This window comes from Triticum urartu, chromosome 3A (genome assembly GCF_056163025.1).
Source record: "Triticum urartu cultivar PI428250 chromosome 3A, HENAU_Tu73, whole genome shotgun sequence".
In the NCBI taxonomy this organism is placed as follows: domain Eukaryota; kingdom Viridiplantae; phylum Streptophyta; class Magnoliopsida; order Poales; family Poaceae; genus Triticum; species Triticum urartu.
Genome location: NC_141875.1, coordinates 128,668,922 through 128,684,577, shown reverse-complemented (window position 1 = coordinate 128,684,577; position 15,656 = coordinate 128,668,922).

Here is a 15,656-nt window from a genome sequence, read left to right as displayed (position 1 = left end):
CTAGACGTACTTGATGTGCGAAGGTGCAACATCGGGAATGTCAATTTACTTGATATTCATGAGGGATCTTTCTACCATTCTAACATGCATAGAAATGAAGAAGCATAACAATCACAAGTAAACCATATATTGTGAAATAGTATGGCTTCTTCATGGATGTTCTTCCAGGTCGGCTCCAACTCTGATGACCATCTAGAAACTCCATCATGTTTGTCACGCCGGGCCGCCAACCTAATCTCTATTATCCAACTACTACAACTAGTAATGAATTTTACATAGAGTCATAAGTTGACATGCAGGTCGTTATACAATATAATGTCGGTGTCAAAACCGGTGGATCTCGGGTAGGGGGTCCCGAACTGTGCGTCTAAGGCGGATGGTAACAGGAGGCAGGGGACACAATGTTTACCCAGGTTCGGGCCCTCTTGATGGAGGTAATACCCTACGTCCTGCTTGATTGTTCTTGATGATATGAGTATTACAAGAGTTGATCTACCACGAGATCGTAGAGGCTAAACCCTAGAAGCTAGCCTATGGTATGATTGTCTGTTGTCCTACGGACTAAACCCTCCGGTTTATATAGACACCAGAGGGGGCTAGGGTTACATAGAGTCGGTTACAAGGGAGGAGATCTACATATTCGTATTGCCAAGCTTGCCTTCCACGCCAAGGAGAGTCCCATCCGGACACGGGACGGAGTCTTCAATCTTGCATCTTCATAGTCCAACAGTTCGACTAAAGGATATAGTTCGGCTGTCCAGAGACCCCCTATCTAGGACTCCCTCAGTAGCCCCTGAACCAGGCTTCAATGATGATGAGTCCGGCGCGCAGTATTTTCTTTGGCATTGCAAGGCGGGTTCTTCTCCAAATCCCGAATATCTGCTAAGTAGTGTCCGGCTCCCATAAATGTTGGACTTCTTGGCTTCTGCGCCCAATAAGGGCTATCTTCCACGTGTCGAGCGAATGCGAGGAGCCAGGGCGTTTTTTACATTCTCCCCCTAGCCAAGTAAATAAATCGTCTATTAAAGGGATGGGGATTCTTGGATCCAATCCACACCATCCTCCCATGGCAAGAATCCATCGGAGCGCGCTCGGAAAAATCCATTCCATCATGGCCGGCCATCGCAGCTCCTCCTCCGACTCCCGTAGCCTTTAGCCCGGCGATTGGGAGAAGTGTTCCGTCCCGCACAGCCGATTAGTAGAGTTGCAGACCAAGGGATTTCTCCCTCCAGCGTATACTGTCCCCGTCCGAGCCGGGCTCGCCACCTATAATGGTGGGGAGCAAGCGGGGAGCTTCCCCAATCCCTCCCAGGGGGAGCGGGTATGCCTTCTCCCTTACTTACTAAGGGGACTTGGATTTCCAATCCAATCCATCTAGTTGCATAATTTGTGAGCAATTTCTGGGCTGCGAGGCTCATTTCGAGATGTGGAAGAGGCTATTCCGCATTGTACCCCGTACACAGGAGGGGTCACTTTATCAAGTGGGCGGAGCCGAAATATGGCGCATCGCCGAGACCGAATACCTGTCCAGTACCCCAAAGAAGACATCCGAAGAATGGCCTTCAGAGTGGTTTTACAAGAGGTGGTCCCTCTTCCAGACCCTGTTCGGACGGGTCTTCCCAAGTTCAACAATGCTCCTCTGAAGAAACGCCGAAGTTGGCGCCCACAGAGCCCCCAGGAGGAAGACAACGGAGAAGTCCTTTACCTGATGGACCGGATTAAAGTGCTGGCTCAATCAGGATTGACAATAATCGAGGTTATGTCAATATGCATAATGCGGGGGTGCAGCCGCTTCAATATCGAGGGCACCCCCTGTGCTGTTTTAACGGGGAAGATGATGCCACCCGTTGCGGGCATAAGGGACCGGACTCCGCTGCTGCTTTAGCAAAAATTCTGTTTGAGTTGTTCAAGGGAGAGGAAGAGGAGTTCATCCGTATTAAGCCGCGGGATGGATTCTCCATGTACAACCCTCCAAGCTGGGTGAGCTGTCACTCTTTACTCCCAACCTTCCCGCATTCTTTGTCGTAAATTCTCACCTTGCCGTTTCACGGCAGGAACTGCGAAAAGCTGTAAGGGGGGTCAACAGCCCACCTCCACAACTGGAGGACCCTGACTAGGCCCTCGATCCCGAACTCTAAGAGGATCCGAACATATTTGTGGAGCTGATAGACAGGAAATTCTGTCAATTGAGCTGCGATGATGCCATGGTGGCCATAACGGCCGACTATCCGAGACTACTCCCTGCATCACATGTAAGAAAAGACCGGAGTCCCAACTTCCAAAAAGGATCCCCTTTTTACGCACTTCACCTACCGTACACATATGGTGTTTTATAGGGAAGGCCTTCGGGACGCCGTGCCGAACCCGCAGCGACTTGCCAACAAGGGGCACCAAAGCCGGGTAGGCCAAAAAGGAAGGCGGCCAGGACGGAGACGCCGGCATAGAGGTATGACACAAAACCTCGCTTCGTTGTTGTTGTCTTTCTTAAAATATAATGACGTCCATGTTTCCTAGTAGAAAAAACGCTCACTGGACTATATCCGGAGAGGCTACCGATCACGCCTCCACCAATCAGGCTCCAGGGCCGGACATAGAGGCGGAAGCTAACACGGGGCAGACGCCGAATGCTCCTCCTACAGAGGATGCGGACATACTATCCGCTACAAATTCTGAAGTGGAGAGCGCCATGAATCACAGGCGTCGCCAGGCCGTACTCCGTGACGGTTGTTTCTCCCAAGAGGCATTCGATGCCTTCAACTTAGGAGACGCGTACATCCGTGCTGCTCAGAATGGTCTAGCCCGAGCCATGGACCAGTATGTAAGGGATATACGGGTAAGAAAATCTAATGATTATATGTATCAGTAGCCCCTAAGACTTGAAACAGTTGACGCAACTGAATTAAGGATCATTATTTGTGCAGGCTCTTACAGAGAAGAATTCCCTCCTGTCTCAAGAGCTGGAAGAGTGCAAGGCCTAGCTAGGGGCCGCTGTTGCTGCGTTGAAGGAGTCCGAGAAGGGCCCCTCTTGTAACAGTTGCTTTCATGTCAAAGAATACAGGTACTAGGTAGTATACGGTATGCATGCAAATCTAACAATAGATGTTGCAGATGACCCCGGAGTGAATCTGGAGGCCGTGGCGGTGAATGCGGCACGTGCTAATTGACAGCTAAATGCTGGCGAGCGTGTGCTTATGCGAGTCAGGAAGGAGAAAAATAATCTCCAAGACGCCAATATCTGGCTGGGCGTGGAACTGAAAGATGTCCGAGCCCAGGTTGCGGACTCCGTGAAGGAGAATAAGCGGCTTCGGCATAGCATTTTTAGTAAGTGCTTGAACAAACTTTTTAAAGGAGTTCAGCGAAGAAGCCGGCTAACAGAGTTATGTCTGCAGGTATGCTGACGTGTCGTCCCGCGGAGGAGATGCCTGGGTCTTCAGGTGATCTTCTACTAGAGCTCTCGCAACTGCACGAGCAAGTTCGGCAGGTGATGCAGGGTATTGCCCAAGCCTTGTGGCCATCCACGTCCCCGCCAGGAGAGATGGGGGAGCTTATAGAGAAGCTTAAGGGAGGACGGCGGCGCTTCCGATTATGGAAGATATCAGCCTGCTGACAAGGTGCAAGGGAAGCCTGGGCTATGGTGAAGACGCGATATACCAAAGCTGACCCAAACCATATGGCCGAGGTTGGACCTGTGGGGACCGATAGGAAACAGATCCCCGTCAGTTTAGTGTATGACCGAGTAGAATTAGCCGCAAAGTATTCCCAACGGGATTGTAGGCTAGATAGCCTGTTGCATGGTATAGAAGAAGAATTTAATCGGTCTTAGCGACTGTGCACTTCAAGTGACATATGTAGTGTCCTAGCCGGATTGTAAATCATTTGTCATGGCAGACCTTTTCGCTTCTACCTCTGGACCCGATAGTCCAAAGTGTATCCGAATACCCACTCGGTTATGTAAAAACCGGGGTATGCATGGAGACCAGGCGTAGGGGTCATAAGTGCTTGAAGAGACAAGTACCCAACTAGCTATGTTATATTACATGGGTAGTAAGAAACATCTTCCAGGGAGAATAGTTCCGTTAAGGGTTCCTTTCCCTGGGTACGCATGCCCTAATGTGCATGTCCGAACTGCGAAAAGAGACGCAGGCTACAAAAATCTGGGGGCATGTTTCAAATTAAATAAAAGTCATCTTTTATTCACCGACCGAATATTCCCTTAAGAACACTAGCTTTTGGCTTCACCCAGTCTGAGGTACACATCCGGTTGACCCGGCAGTAACAATTGCAGAGGTGCTCCCCTTATGCCCTAGCCGAATTAACGGGAACGTAGGGCATAAATACAAGAGCCAGGCAACCCAGCTTGGCCAAAATTTAAGTCATATCGATGCTTATAATGGCGAAAAAGGTACATGCAGAAGAATAACACATGTGTGGGACATAAAGGCCAGAAAAATAGTTAGACTAAGCTTCTGTATAAGAAGCCCCCAGGTATAATGAGAGCGGTTAGCGCGGCAAGATTGTGTAACCAAGACACAAGTTTAGCCTTTTAGCGCCTTAATGAGAAATAAAAAGAGAGAAAGGGAGAAAAAATAGATATGCAAAAAATTGACGTAGGAAAGGAGACGAACATAGAGTCCCGCGCTAGGCGTAGAATCTTCGGAGTCTGGCTACGTTCCATGGGTTTGGCTCGAGTCGATTAGCCGATGCATCCCGCAGACGGTATGCTCCACCGATCAAAACCTGGTCGATAATGAATGGACCTTCCAATTTGTGCTTGAGCTTGTTCTTTTTCTTCTCCGGCAGGCGTAGAACTAGTTTGCCAACGTTATTGGTTTTGGCCCGTACTTCTCTGCTTTGATACCTTCGAGCCTGTTGCTGATAGAATGCGGAATGTGCCTTTGCCACATCGCGCTCCTCCTCCAGGGCGTCCAAACTATCCTACCAATCGAGCTCAGACTCTTTTTCTTCGTACATGCGCACTCGAGGTGAGTCATGAATTATGTCGCAAGGCAGAACCGCCTCTGCGCCGTACACCATAAAGAACGTTGTGTATCCGGTAGTGCGATTCGGCGTGGTCCCCAGCCCCCATAGTATGGAGTCGAGATCCTCTACCCAATGCGTGTTTGATTCCTTTAAGGACTACACTAGTCTGGGTTTAATGACGCTCATGATAAGACCATTTGCTCGCTCGACTTGACCGTTAGTTTTGCGGGTGATAGACGTAAGCATAATCGAGCTTGATGCCCATATTGCTGCACCAAAGTTTCACCTCGTCGGCTGTAAAATTCATGCCGTTGTTAGTGATGATGCTATGGGGGATGCTATAACGGTGTACAACCCCAGATATGAAGTCTATCACCGGTCCGGATTCAGCCGTTTTGATGGGTTTGGCTTCTATCCATTTGGTGAATTTATCCACCATGACCAGTAAGTATTTTTTCTTATGGGTTCCCCCTTGAAGGGGTCCGACCATATCAAGCCCCTAGACCATGAAGGGCCAAGTAATGGGGATTGTTTGGAGAGCGGTAGGCGACATATGGCTTTGGTTTGCAAAAAGCTGGCAACCGACGCAATGTTGGACCAGATGTTGCGCATCTGCCCGGGCCATCGGCCAATAAAAACCTGTACGGAATGCCTTGCATACAAGGGCCCGGGCTGCGGCGTGGTGGCCGCCGAGTCCGACATGGATTTCTGCCAAAAGCTTCCGCCCTCCCTCTTCGGATATGCACCTTTGATGGACTCCGGTAGTGCTTTTCTTATAAAGCTCTCCCTCATGGACCTTGTAGGATTTAGATCGCCGCACTATGCAGCGTGCCTCATTTTGGTCCTCGGGTAGTTCCTGCCTGGTTAGGTAGGCCAGGAATGGTTCTGTCCACGTGGCGATGACGGCCATTATTACATGGGCTGAAGGTGTTATTTCGATGGTAGAGCCTCCGATTGTGTCAGAGTGTTCGGTATCTGGTGATGTGGTCGGGTCCGGACTAATATTGCCGGTGTCCCCTTCCCATACCACGGATGGCTTAAACAGTTTTTCCAGGAATTCAGGCCCATCGAACCGAGCTAACATTTTGAGGACAGCATTGCGATATGCCGCCATTTTTGGATCCTTGGCATCGAAGTCTCCATTTATTTGAGATATTGCGAGGTTTGAATCCCCACGCACCTCCAGGCGTTGAATGCCCATGGAAACTGCCATCCGAAGACCGTGTAATAGGGCCTCGTATTCGGCTGTGTTATTGGAGCCTGTGTATAGTATTTGGAGTACGTATTGAACTGTATCTCCGGTGGGGGACGTCAGGACGACGCCAGCCCCCAGACCAGCCAGCATTTTAGAGCCGTCGAAATGCATGATCCAATTGGAGTACGTGCCGTACTCTTTAGGGAGTTCGGCTTCTGTCCGTTCGGCGATGAAATCGGCTAGTACTTGCGACTTAATGGCTCGCCGTGGTTTATATATTATGTTGAACAGGTGGAGCTCGGTAGCCCATTTGGCAATCCGGCCCATGGCATCACGGTTGTTTATTATGTCGTTGAGTGGTACTTCGGAGACCACCATAATTGAACACTCTTGAAAGTAGTGTCGTAATTTCCGGGATGCCATGAATACCGCGTATGCTATCTTTTGATAATGTGGGTACCATGATTTGCATGGTGTGAGGACAGTAGATACATAATATACCGGCTTTTGAAGTGGGAATTTATGTCCATCTGTCTCTTGTTCGACGACGAGCACTGTGCTTACAACTTGGTGAGTTGCCGCTATATATAATAGCATTGGTTCGCCGACATTTGGCGCGGCCAAGATTGGGTTGGTGGCCAGGATGGCTTTTATTTCTTCCAATCCGGCCGTGGCTGCGTCCGTCCACTCGAAGTGTTCGGTGCGCTGAAGAAGGCGATAAAGGGGGACTGCCTTTTCTCCTAATCGGGAGATGAAGCGGCTTAAGGCCGCCACACATGTAGTTAAATTTTGGATTTGCTTGAGGTCAGTTGGGATAGCCAACTGTGAAAGAGCCCGGAGCTTACCGGATCTGCTTCAATTCCTCTGCTGGAGACGATAAAGCCCAGGAGCTTTCCAGCGGGTACGCCGAAAACGCATTTTTTGGGTTGAGCTTAATGTCGTATGTTCAGAGATTGTTGAACGTGAGCCTCAAGTCATCTATTGAGGAGTCGACGTGTCTGGTTTTAACAACCACATCATCGACGTATGCCTCCACTGTTTTGCCAATCTGCTTTTCCAGAAATGTCTGAATCATGCGTTGATACGTTGTGCCGGCGTTTTTGAGCCCGAAGGGCATTGTATTAAAACAGAAGGGGCCGTATGGAGTGATGAATGCCGTTGCAGCTTGATCGGACTCCGCCATCTTAATTTGGTGGTAACCAGAGTATGCATCGAGGAAGCACAATGAGTCATGTCCTGCGGTAGCGTCGATAATTTGATCGATGCGAGGGAGGGGGAAGGGATCCTTTGGGCACGCCTTATTAAGGTCCCTGAAGTCGACGCATAGGCGCCAGGATTTGTCCTTCTTTGGCACCATCACCAGGTTTGCTAGCCAGTCCGGATGTTTTATTTCTCTAATGAATCCGGCCTCCAGTAGCTTGGCTAGCTCCTCTCCCATGGCTTGTCGCTTAGGTTCGGAGAAACGCCGAAGAGTCTGCTTGACCAGCTTGAATCATTTTAGAATGTTAAGGCTATGCTCGGCCAGCCTACGTGGGATTCCTGGCATGTCTGAAGGATGCCAGGCGAATATGTTCCAATTCTCGCGCAGGAACTCCCGTAGTGTGGCGTCTATGGCGGGATTTAACTGTGCCCCGATGGATGCTGTTTTTGTGGGGTCCGTTGGATGGACTTGGATTTTGACTATTTCATCCGCTGGTTTAAAGGAGGTGGACTTGGATCTTTTGTCTAGTATCACGTTGTCCCTGTCCACTGTGGAGCACAGCGCTGTTAACTCCTCCGCCACAAGGGCTTCGGATAATGCCTTGAGGGCCAGTGCGGCTGTTTTGTTCTTGGTGCGGAGTGCTATGTCCGGATCACTAGCTAGAGTGATGATTCCATTGGGTTCGGGCATTTTGAGCTTCATGTACCCATAATGGGGTATGGCTTGAAAAATAGTGAATGCCTCCCGCCCTAGAAGGGCGTGGTATCCGCTACTGAATGGGGCCACTTGGAATGTGATTTCTTCGGACCTGTAATTCTTCGGAGGCCGAATACCACATCTAGTGTGATTTTCCCAGCGCAACGTGCCTCCCGAGTAGGGATAATTCCTTGGAAGGTCGTGCTGCTTTGCTCAATACGGTAGCTGTCTATTTAAAGTTTTTGAAGAGTCTCCTCATAAATGAGGTTTAGTCTGCTGCCGCCGTCCATGAGCACTTTAGTGAGCCGAAAGCCGTCCACAATTGGACTAAGGACCAAAGTGGCTGGTGCTCGGGTTGTTCGGAATTTTGGTTCTTCACTGGCAATGAAGGTGATAGCCGTGTCGCTCCATGGATTTATTGCTACCACGTGGCAAACTTCAGCAAGGCTGCGGAGTGCTCGCTTACGCCTATTATTTGAGGCGAAGGTCTCGAAGACTATCAATACTGTATTTTTATCCACAGGAAGCTGCTCTGGGGTTTTTTGGATGAGGAGATCCTCACCGCTCTTGGCCACCTGCCGGAGTACCCAACATGCTCTAAGGCTATGTGTTGGTATGGTATCTGTTGTACTATGAATTTTGCAGGGCCCGTTAAGCCATCCCTCCAATACGGTTCCATGCCCTGTAGTGGGCTTTTGCTTCTTTGTAATTGAGTGGGGTGACTTATGAGAGTGCACCCTTTTAGTTCGGACTGGGGGTTGTGTCAGAGCTGGATTATCCCAAAATTTTGTTTGGGTTTTCCAGGCACTTTCCATCACACATTACTTCTGTACTATGGCTGCCAAGTCAGCGAAGTGTGCTATGTCACGGCGACTTATGGTGTTGAGGATTACCTTGTCCGTGCAATTGTTGCAAAAGAAGGAAATTGCATCTTCCTCGCGACAGTCCTTGACCTTGTTCATTACAAGGAGGAATCTGGCCCAATAGTGATGTACTGTCTCTTGGGGCGCTTGCCTAATGTGGGAATGATCATTTATATATGGGTGGGTGGGTGGATTTATGTCCGGACCTTGACCCAATTTGAGACCCTGGGGCAGGGGAGTTTCCGATCTTGGAAGTTCGGGCTCCGGGATGTTTCCCCATGGGTTCGGTATGCAGCCTGATTCGAGGTTCAGGGTTAGGGCGATGTCCTCCAGTGAGCGGGTATCTGGCTCGGAGAGCTTGGGAATCCGGACATAGTTCGTCCTCAGGATAGAGGGAGAATCGCCGCATTGCTCCTCCACCACCGCTATCTGATGGGTGACCGGCGGAGAGTTAATCTCCCTTTGGTCGTGTTTAAGCCCGATCCGATCATAGTCCATAGCAACTCCCAGAGCGGCGATGCGATCCAAGAGCTTGTTCAAAGAGGAGAGCTCCATTGGATCCATCTGCTCGGCGAATTTTGATCCGATGTGGAGGCTATTTTCGATGACCCGAGAAGTCATCGTCGGCGCAAGGGCCGAGCGGGCGGTCATGACGAAGCCGCCTAGTCGGAGAGTTTGGCCTACAGCCAGGGCTCCCCCAAAGGTGATGTTGTCCTTGACAATGAGACGATCTATCCCTCCTTATGATGATGACACAGTGGAACTCCTAATGAAAGCACCAATGTCGGTGTCCAAACCGGCGGATCTCGGGTACGGGGTCCCGAACTGTGCGTCTAAGGCGTATGGTAACAGGAGGCAGGGGACACGATGTTTACCCAGGTTCGGGCCCTCTTGATGGAGGTAATACCCTACGTCCTGCTTGATTGTCCTTGATGATATGAGTATTACAAGAGTTGATCTACCACAAGATCGTAGAGGCTAAACCCTATAAGTTAGCCTATGGTATGATTGTCGTCTGTTGTCCTACGGACTAAACCCTCCGGTTTATATAGACACCGGAGGGGGCTAGGGTTACACAAAGGCGGTTACAAGGAAGGAGATCTACATATCCGTATTGCCAAGCTTGCCTTCCACGCCAAGGAGAGTCCCATCCAAACACGGGACGAAGTCTTCAATCTTGCATCTTCATAGTCCAACAGTCCAGCTAAAGGATATAGTCCGGCTGTCCGGAGACCTCCTAATCCAGGACTCCCTCACAGGTCGTTATACAGTATAATGACAGCACTTTGGCTCATGCCGGCTGACAAACATGACACGCAGGCCATTTATAATTTACACAAATGCATCACATACACATGAGCCATACTATTCACATCAAACCCTGCAAAATAGAGTTATGCAACAAAATACAAGGCGCTACGCACACGGCGGTCCGATACGGATCTGACCGATCTTATCGATCATCGCAAGCCCGATTCGGATTTACGTTCCACTATTAACCCCAATGGCGGATACCGACCGGTAGGGGTAGGTTGTGGCACGACCTCATCGTCTCTGGTCATCAGAAAGCATAGCCTCAACGATCCCCATGTGCAGTTGATCACATCAACCATGCACATAGCCGATCTCATCAACGACAACATATCTCATCTATCGACACCACATATCTAATATGCACACTATCTGAATCCAAATCCTATAGCAGAGGGATCTACGGTAGGGATCGCTGTTGGGATCTACGGTAGGGTGCGTCGACTGCAAATTAAAAGTTTCCTACGTGCAGAACAACCAAGAACATGCTACGGGAGATGGATCACAGTTCGTTACCACTAGATGCGCAGTGCCGTGCAGTGGAAGAAGAGTTGGGACAGCGCGTCCGCGTGGATCGTCTCCTCCTCGTCCGGTCTGCCTCGTACAGCCGGTAGTCGATTCCCATGTACAGGTTCACCGAAGCGGCGCAAGTGCACCGCATCTAATGGTATCCGCGCGTGCAGGAGGAACGTCGTGCGGCTGACTGCTAGGTCCGATCATACAACCGGCGGCGAGTGGAGGTGTCTATTCGCAACACATGCAAACCCTAGTGACAGCGCCGAAGCGATCAACCGTGTGAGTGTGCGGCACCTCCACTTTATATAGGTGTCCGTCGCAGGCTCAACACTTGGGCCTCGCACGGACCCTAAAGCCCATAAGTCTACTTGGCCACAATCCGAATACAGCTCGGATCACATCCGACCAGTGTCCTCGGATCGGACCTCGTAGGTTCCTTTGAAAGTGCAACTATCCCTAGGTGGTTTTGGTAATTGCTAACAACATATAGCTCATTGAGCTAATGCTATTTCAATATTAATATTTCAGGAAAGCTTAATGATTGGCATGGCGTGGGTGAGAAAAGTGGACCCCTCAAAATGCTAAGGACAGAAGGATTGGCTCAAGCTCAAAGCTCAAGACTCAACATTTTCTATTTTAGTGATCCAAGATCACATTGAGTCTAGAGGAAAAGACAATACTATCTAGGAGGGATGAGGTGTTGCTTAATGAGGCTCTTTCTCAAAATGCTTAGTAATATGCTCCAAAGCCCTCAACTACTTTCTCACATCTACATATGACCTAAACCAAAAGTCAAACTCGGCCCCACCAAATCTTTCTATCCGACGCCACCGAGTTCAGATGTCATAGCCACTGCCACAAACCCTAGGCAAATCGGTCTCACCGATAGGGATCTCGATCTCATCGAGATGGGATTGTAATGTCTCTGTTTCCCTTCGTAATGTTTAGGTCCCACCTAGATGAGCGATCGGTCCCACCGAGATTGCAATTTAAACTCTCCGTTCCCTTTCGTAAAATTTTGGTCTCACCGAAATGAGTGAATCGGTCCCACCGAGTTTACCTGACCAACTCTGTGGTTAGCTTATTACCAAAATCGGTCTCACCGAGTTTGTGTAATCGGTCTCACCGAGATTACATTATGCCCTAACCCTAACCATATCGGTCCTACCGAGTTACATGTCGGTCCCACTGAAAATCCTAACGGCCACTAGATTTGCTGAATCGGTCCGACCAAGTTTATCAATTCGGTCCCACCGAGATTGGCAAGTTGTGTGTAACGGTTAGATTTTGTGTGGAGGCTATATATACCCCTCCACCTCCTCTTCATTCGTGGAGACAGCCATCAGAACGAACCTACACTTCCAAGTTACCTTTTCTGAGAGAGAACCACCTACACTTGTGTTGAGGCCAAGATATTCCATTCTTACCATGTGAATCTTGATCTCTAGCCTTCCCAAGTTGCTTTCCACTCAATTCTTCTTTCCATCAAATCCATATCCTGTGAGAGAGAGTTGAGTGTTGGGGAGACTATCATTGGAAGCACAAGAGCAAGGAGTTCATCATCAACACCCCATTTGTTACTTCTTGTTGAGTGGTGTCTCCTAGATTGGCTAAGTGTCCCTTGGGAGCCTCCGACAAGATTGTGGAGTTGAACCAAGGAGTTTGTAAGGGCAAGGAGATCGCCTACTTCGTGAAGATCTACCCTAGTGAGGCAAGTCCTTCATGGGCGACGGCCATGGTGGGATAGACAAGTTGTTTCTTCGTGGACCCTTCGTGGGTGGAGCCCTCCGTGGACTCGCGCAGCCGTTACCCTTCGTGGGTTGAAGTCTCCATCAGCGTGGATGTACGATAGCACCACCTATCGGAACCACGACAAAAACATCCATGTCTCGTATTGCGTATGAATCCTCCAAACCCTTCCCTTTACATTCTTGCAAGTTGCATGCTTTACTTTCCGCTGCTCATATACTCTTTGCATGCTTACTTGAATTGTGTTAAGATTGCTTGACTTGTCCAAAGTTGCTAAAATCTGCCAAGAACTAAAATTGGGAAAATGATAAGTTTTATTTGGTCAAGTAGTCTAATCATCCCACCCCTCTAGACATACTTTCGATCCTACAAGTGGTATCAGAGCTTTGGTCTCCATTTGCTTTGATTTCCATAGCTTTTGGTAGTCATAGCCTTGGTTTCACAACCTACGAGAGTATGGCATCTAGCGAGGGAAATTACCACTGTAGAGGTCCTTACTTTGATGGTACTAATTTTGCTAGTTGGAAGCATAAGATGAAAATGCATATTCTTGGACATAAACCCGCCGTATGGGCTATTGTGTGTATTGTATTGCAAGGTGAATTCTTTGATGGGAGAGAACCGTACCATGAAGCTACCACGGAAGAGTTGAAGATGCTGCAATAAAATTCTCAAGCTTGGGATATCCTCTTCAACGGATTGTGCCCCGAAGAATTCAACAAAATCAGCCGTCTTGAGAATGCAAAGGAAATTTGTGATACTTTGATTGATATGCGTGAAGGTACCGACTACGTCAAGGAATCCAAGTTGGATGTGCTTCAAAGTCAGCTTGACAAGTTCAAAATGAAGGATGGTGAAGGTGTCGCTAAAATGTACTCTAGGTTTGCTCTTATCACAAATGAGATCGCTGGCTTAGGAAGTGAAGAGATGACCAACAAATTCATCATCAAGAAGATCCTAAGAGCTTTGGACGGAAAATATGATACCATATGCACATTGATCCAAATGATGCCCAATTACAAAGATCTCAAGCCAACGGAAGTCATTGGAAGAATTGTTGCTCATGAGATGTCACTCAAGGATAAGGAGGAGCTCCATAACAAGTCAAGTGGTGCTTACAAAGCCTCATGTGAAGCTCCCACATCATCAAGTGAGAAACAAACCTTCAATGAAGAATTGAGCCTAATGGTGAAGAACTTCAACAAGTTCTACAAGAGTAGAAGCAAAGAGAAAAGTTCCAAGTCAAGGTCCTACAATGACAAAAGATCTTCTAGTCGAGAGCAAAATTGCTACAATTGTGGATGACTCGGACACTATTCCAATGAGTGTATGGTACCCTACAAGAGAAGAGAAGATTCTCCAAAAAGAAGAAGTGGAAGATAAGTATCACCATCAAGAGAGAGAAGGAGTAGAGATGATCGTTATGAATGAAGAACATCCTGGAGAAGCAAGGATTCAGAAAGGAAGGACAAGCCATCAAGGAGCTACACAAAAGGAAGACATCAAGCTCATGTTGGTCAATGGGTATCCGGCTCCAACTCCGACAATCACTCCGAGAGAAGCTATCACTCCGACTCCGAATATACTCAATATGAAGGTGTTGACGGTCTAGCACTTGTGTCAACCAACTCCTACGACATATTTGATTCACCAAATGAAGGACTTGGAAGATGCTTCATGGCTAAAGGCCCAAAGGTATCAGACCCCGAGTATGTTGATTTCAATAGTGATGAAGATGACTTGTTAGGTGATGATGATTTACTTGTTGACAACTCTAGTGATGAATACTTTGATGAAACGTCAATTAATCATGCTAATCAAGATAAAATGAATGACAATGATAAGGAGAAGATTGAGTTTCTAACTAAAGAACTAAACACTGTTAAATTAGCTCATGAAACTATCTTAGAAGATCATCGAGAAATTTTAAGGACTCATGAGAAATTACGTTTTGAAAAGCTCAACCTTGAGCAAGAGCATGAGTTCTTAAAGGCAATCAATGATCATCTTCGCAAGAAAAGTTCTTCTTACATTGCCAACCGTTTACTCTTATCCACTTACATGCCTCAAGTCAAGTCTAGTAACAAGAACAACAAAGATTCTTCCTCTAGTAGTAACAATATTCATGCTAAATCCAATGTTGTCACTTCTAGTAGTTTTCTTGATTCCACTAATGATTCTCTTAGCCAAGTTACACTTGTGCAAGAAAATAGCTTATTGAAGGGAATTATAGAGAAAGGTGTTTACAAGAGCCTTGCCGGGAGTAAGCAATTCGAGGAAATTGTACGCAAGCAAGGATGGCACCGGAAGAACCAAGGTGTTGTTTTTGAACGAAAGTTCAATGCCAATGGAGTTGCGATATTCCATCCGCTCGATAATGAAGTGCATGTAAACTTTTTAGAAGTCGAACTTTGGAAACTTTGATCCGGTTTATGTAAATGTTATTTATATCTACAATACCAAAGATACATCATATGAAACTACACATCTCATGGTGAATCCAATGGTATATGTTTGCCATTCTAGATGTAAATGTTTTTCTCCACATACATGGTCAAACTTTGTGATGTTTGACTTTTCAATAATTCTATATTCCATGGACCGAAGAGAGCGCCTAAGTCGAGAGAGATCAAGTGCGTGTGAAGGAGAATGAGTGAGTGTGCAAAAAGAGTATGTGTGTGAAAGAGAAAGGGACATAAAACGATAAATTAGAGAGAGTGTGTGTTTTTGTTTCTTATGCAAACATATCACGCATGCATCTCCAAGATAGAAAGCGATGTGAGGAGATACAAGAAGATAGCTAGTGCATGATTGTTTGCAACGGAGAGAGACACCCCTATAGCACATGTCCAGTAGAGGTCTGGCCAACAAGGAACAAAGGTCGAGAGGGACACATGGAAAACATGGATGCATGGGGAGGGAGAGAGGGTGTGTTTGTGATAGAGAGATCCCCTTGAGATCGTGAGGGGACTATATGGGTGGGAGATCGAGAGAGGTGCGTGTGTGATAGAAAGATGCCCCGAGATAAATCGAGATAGAGCATGCACATGTTTGTGATGGAGACTAAGATTAGCAAGTCATATACATATAGGGGGACTGCATGTGCCTACAATTGAGTGAGAGACCATCATACTTGGCTAGGCAT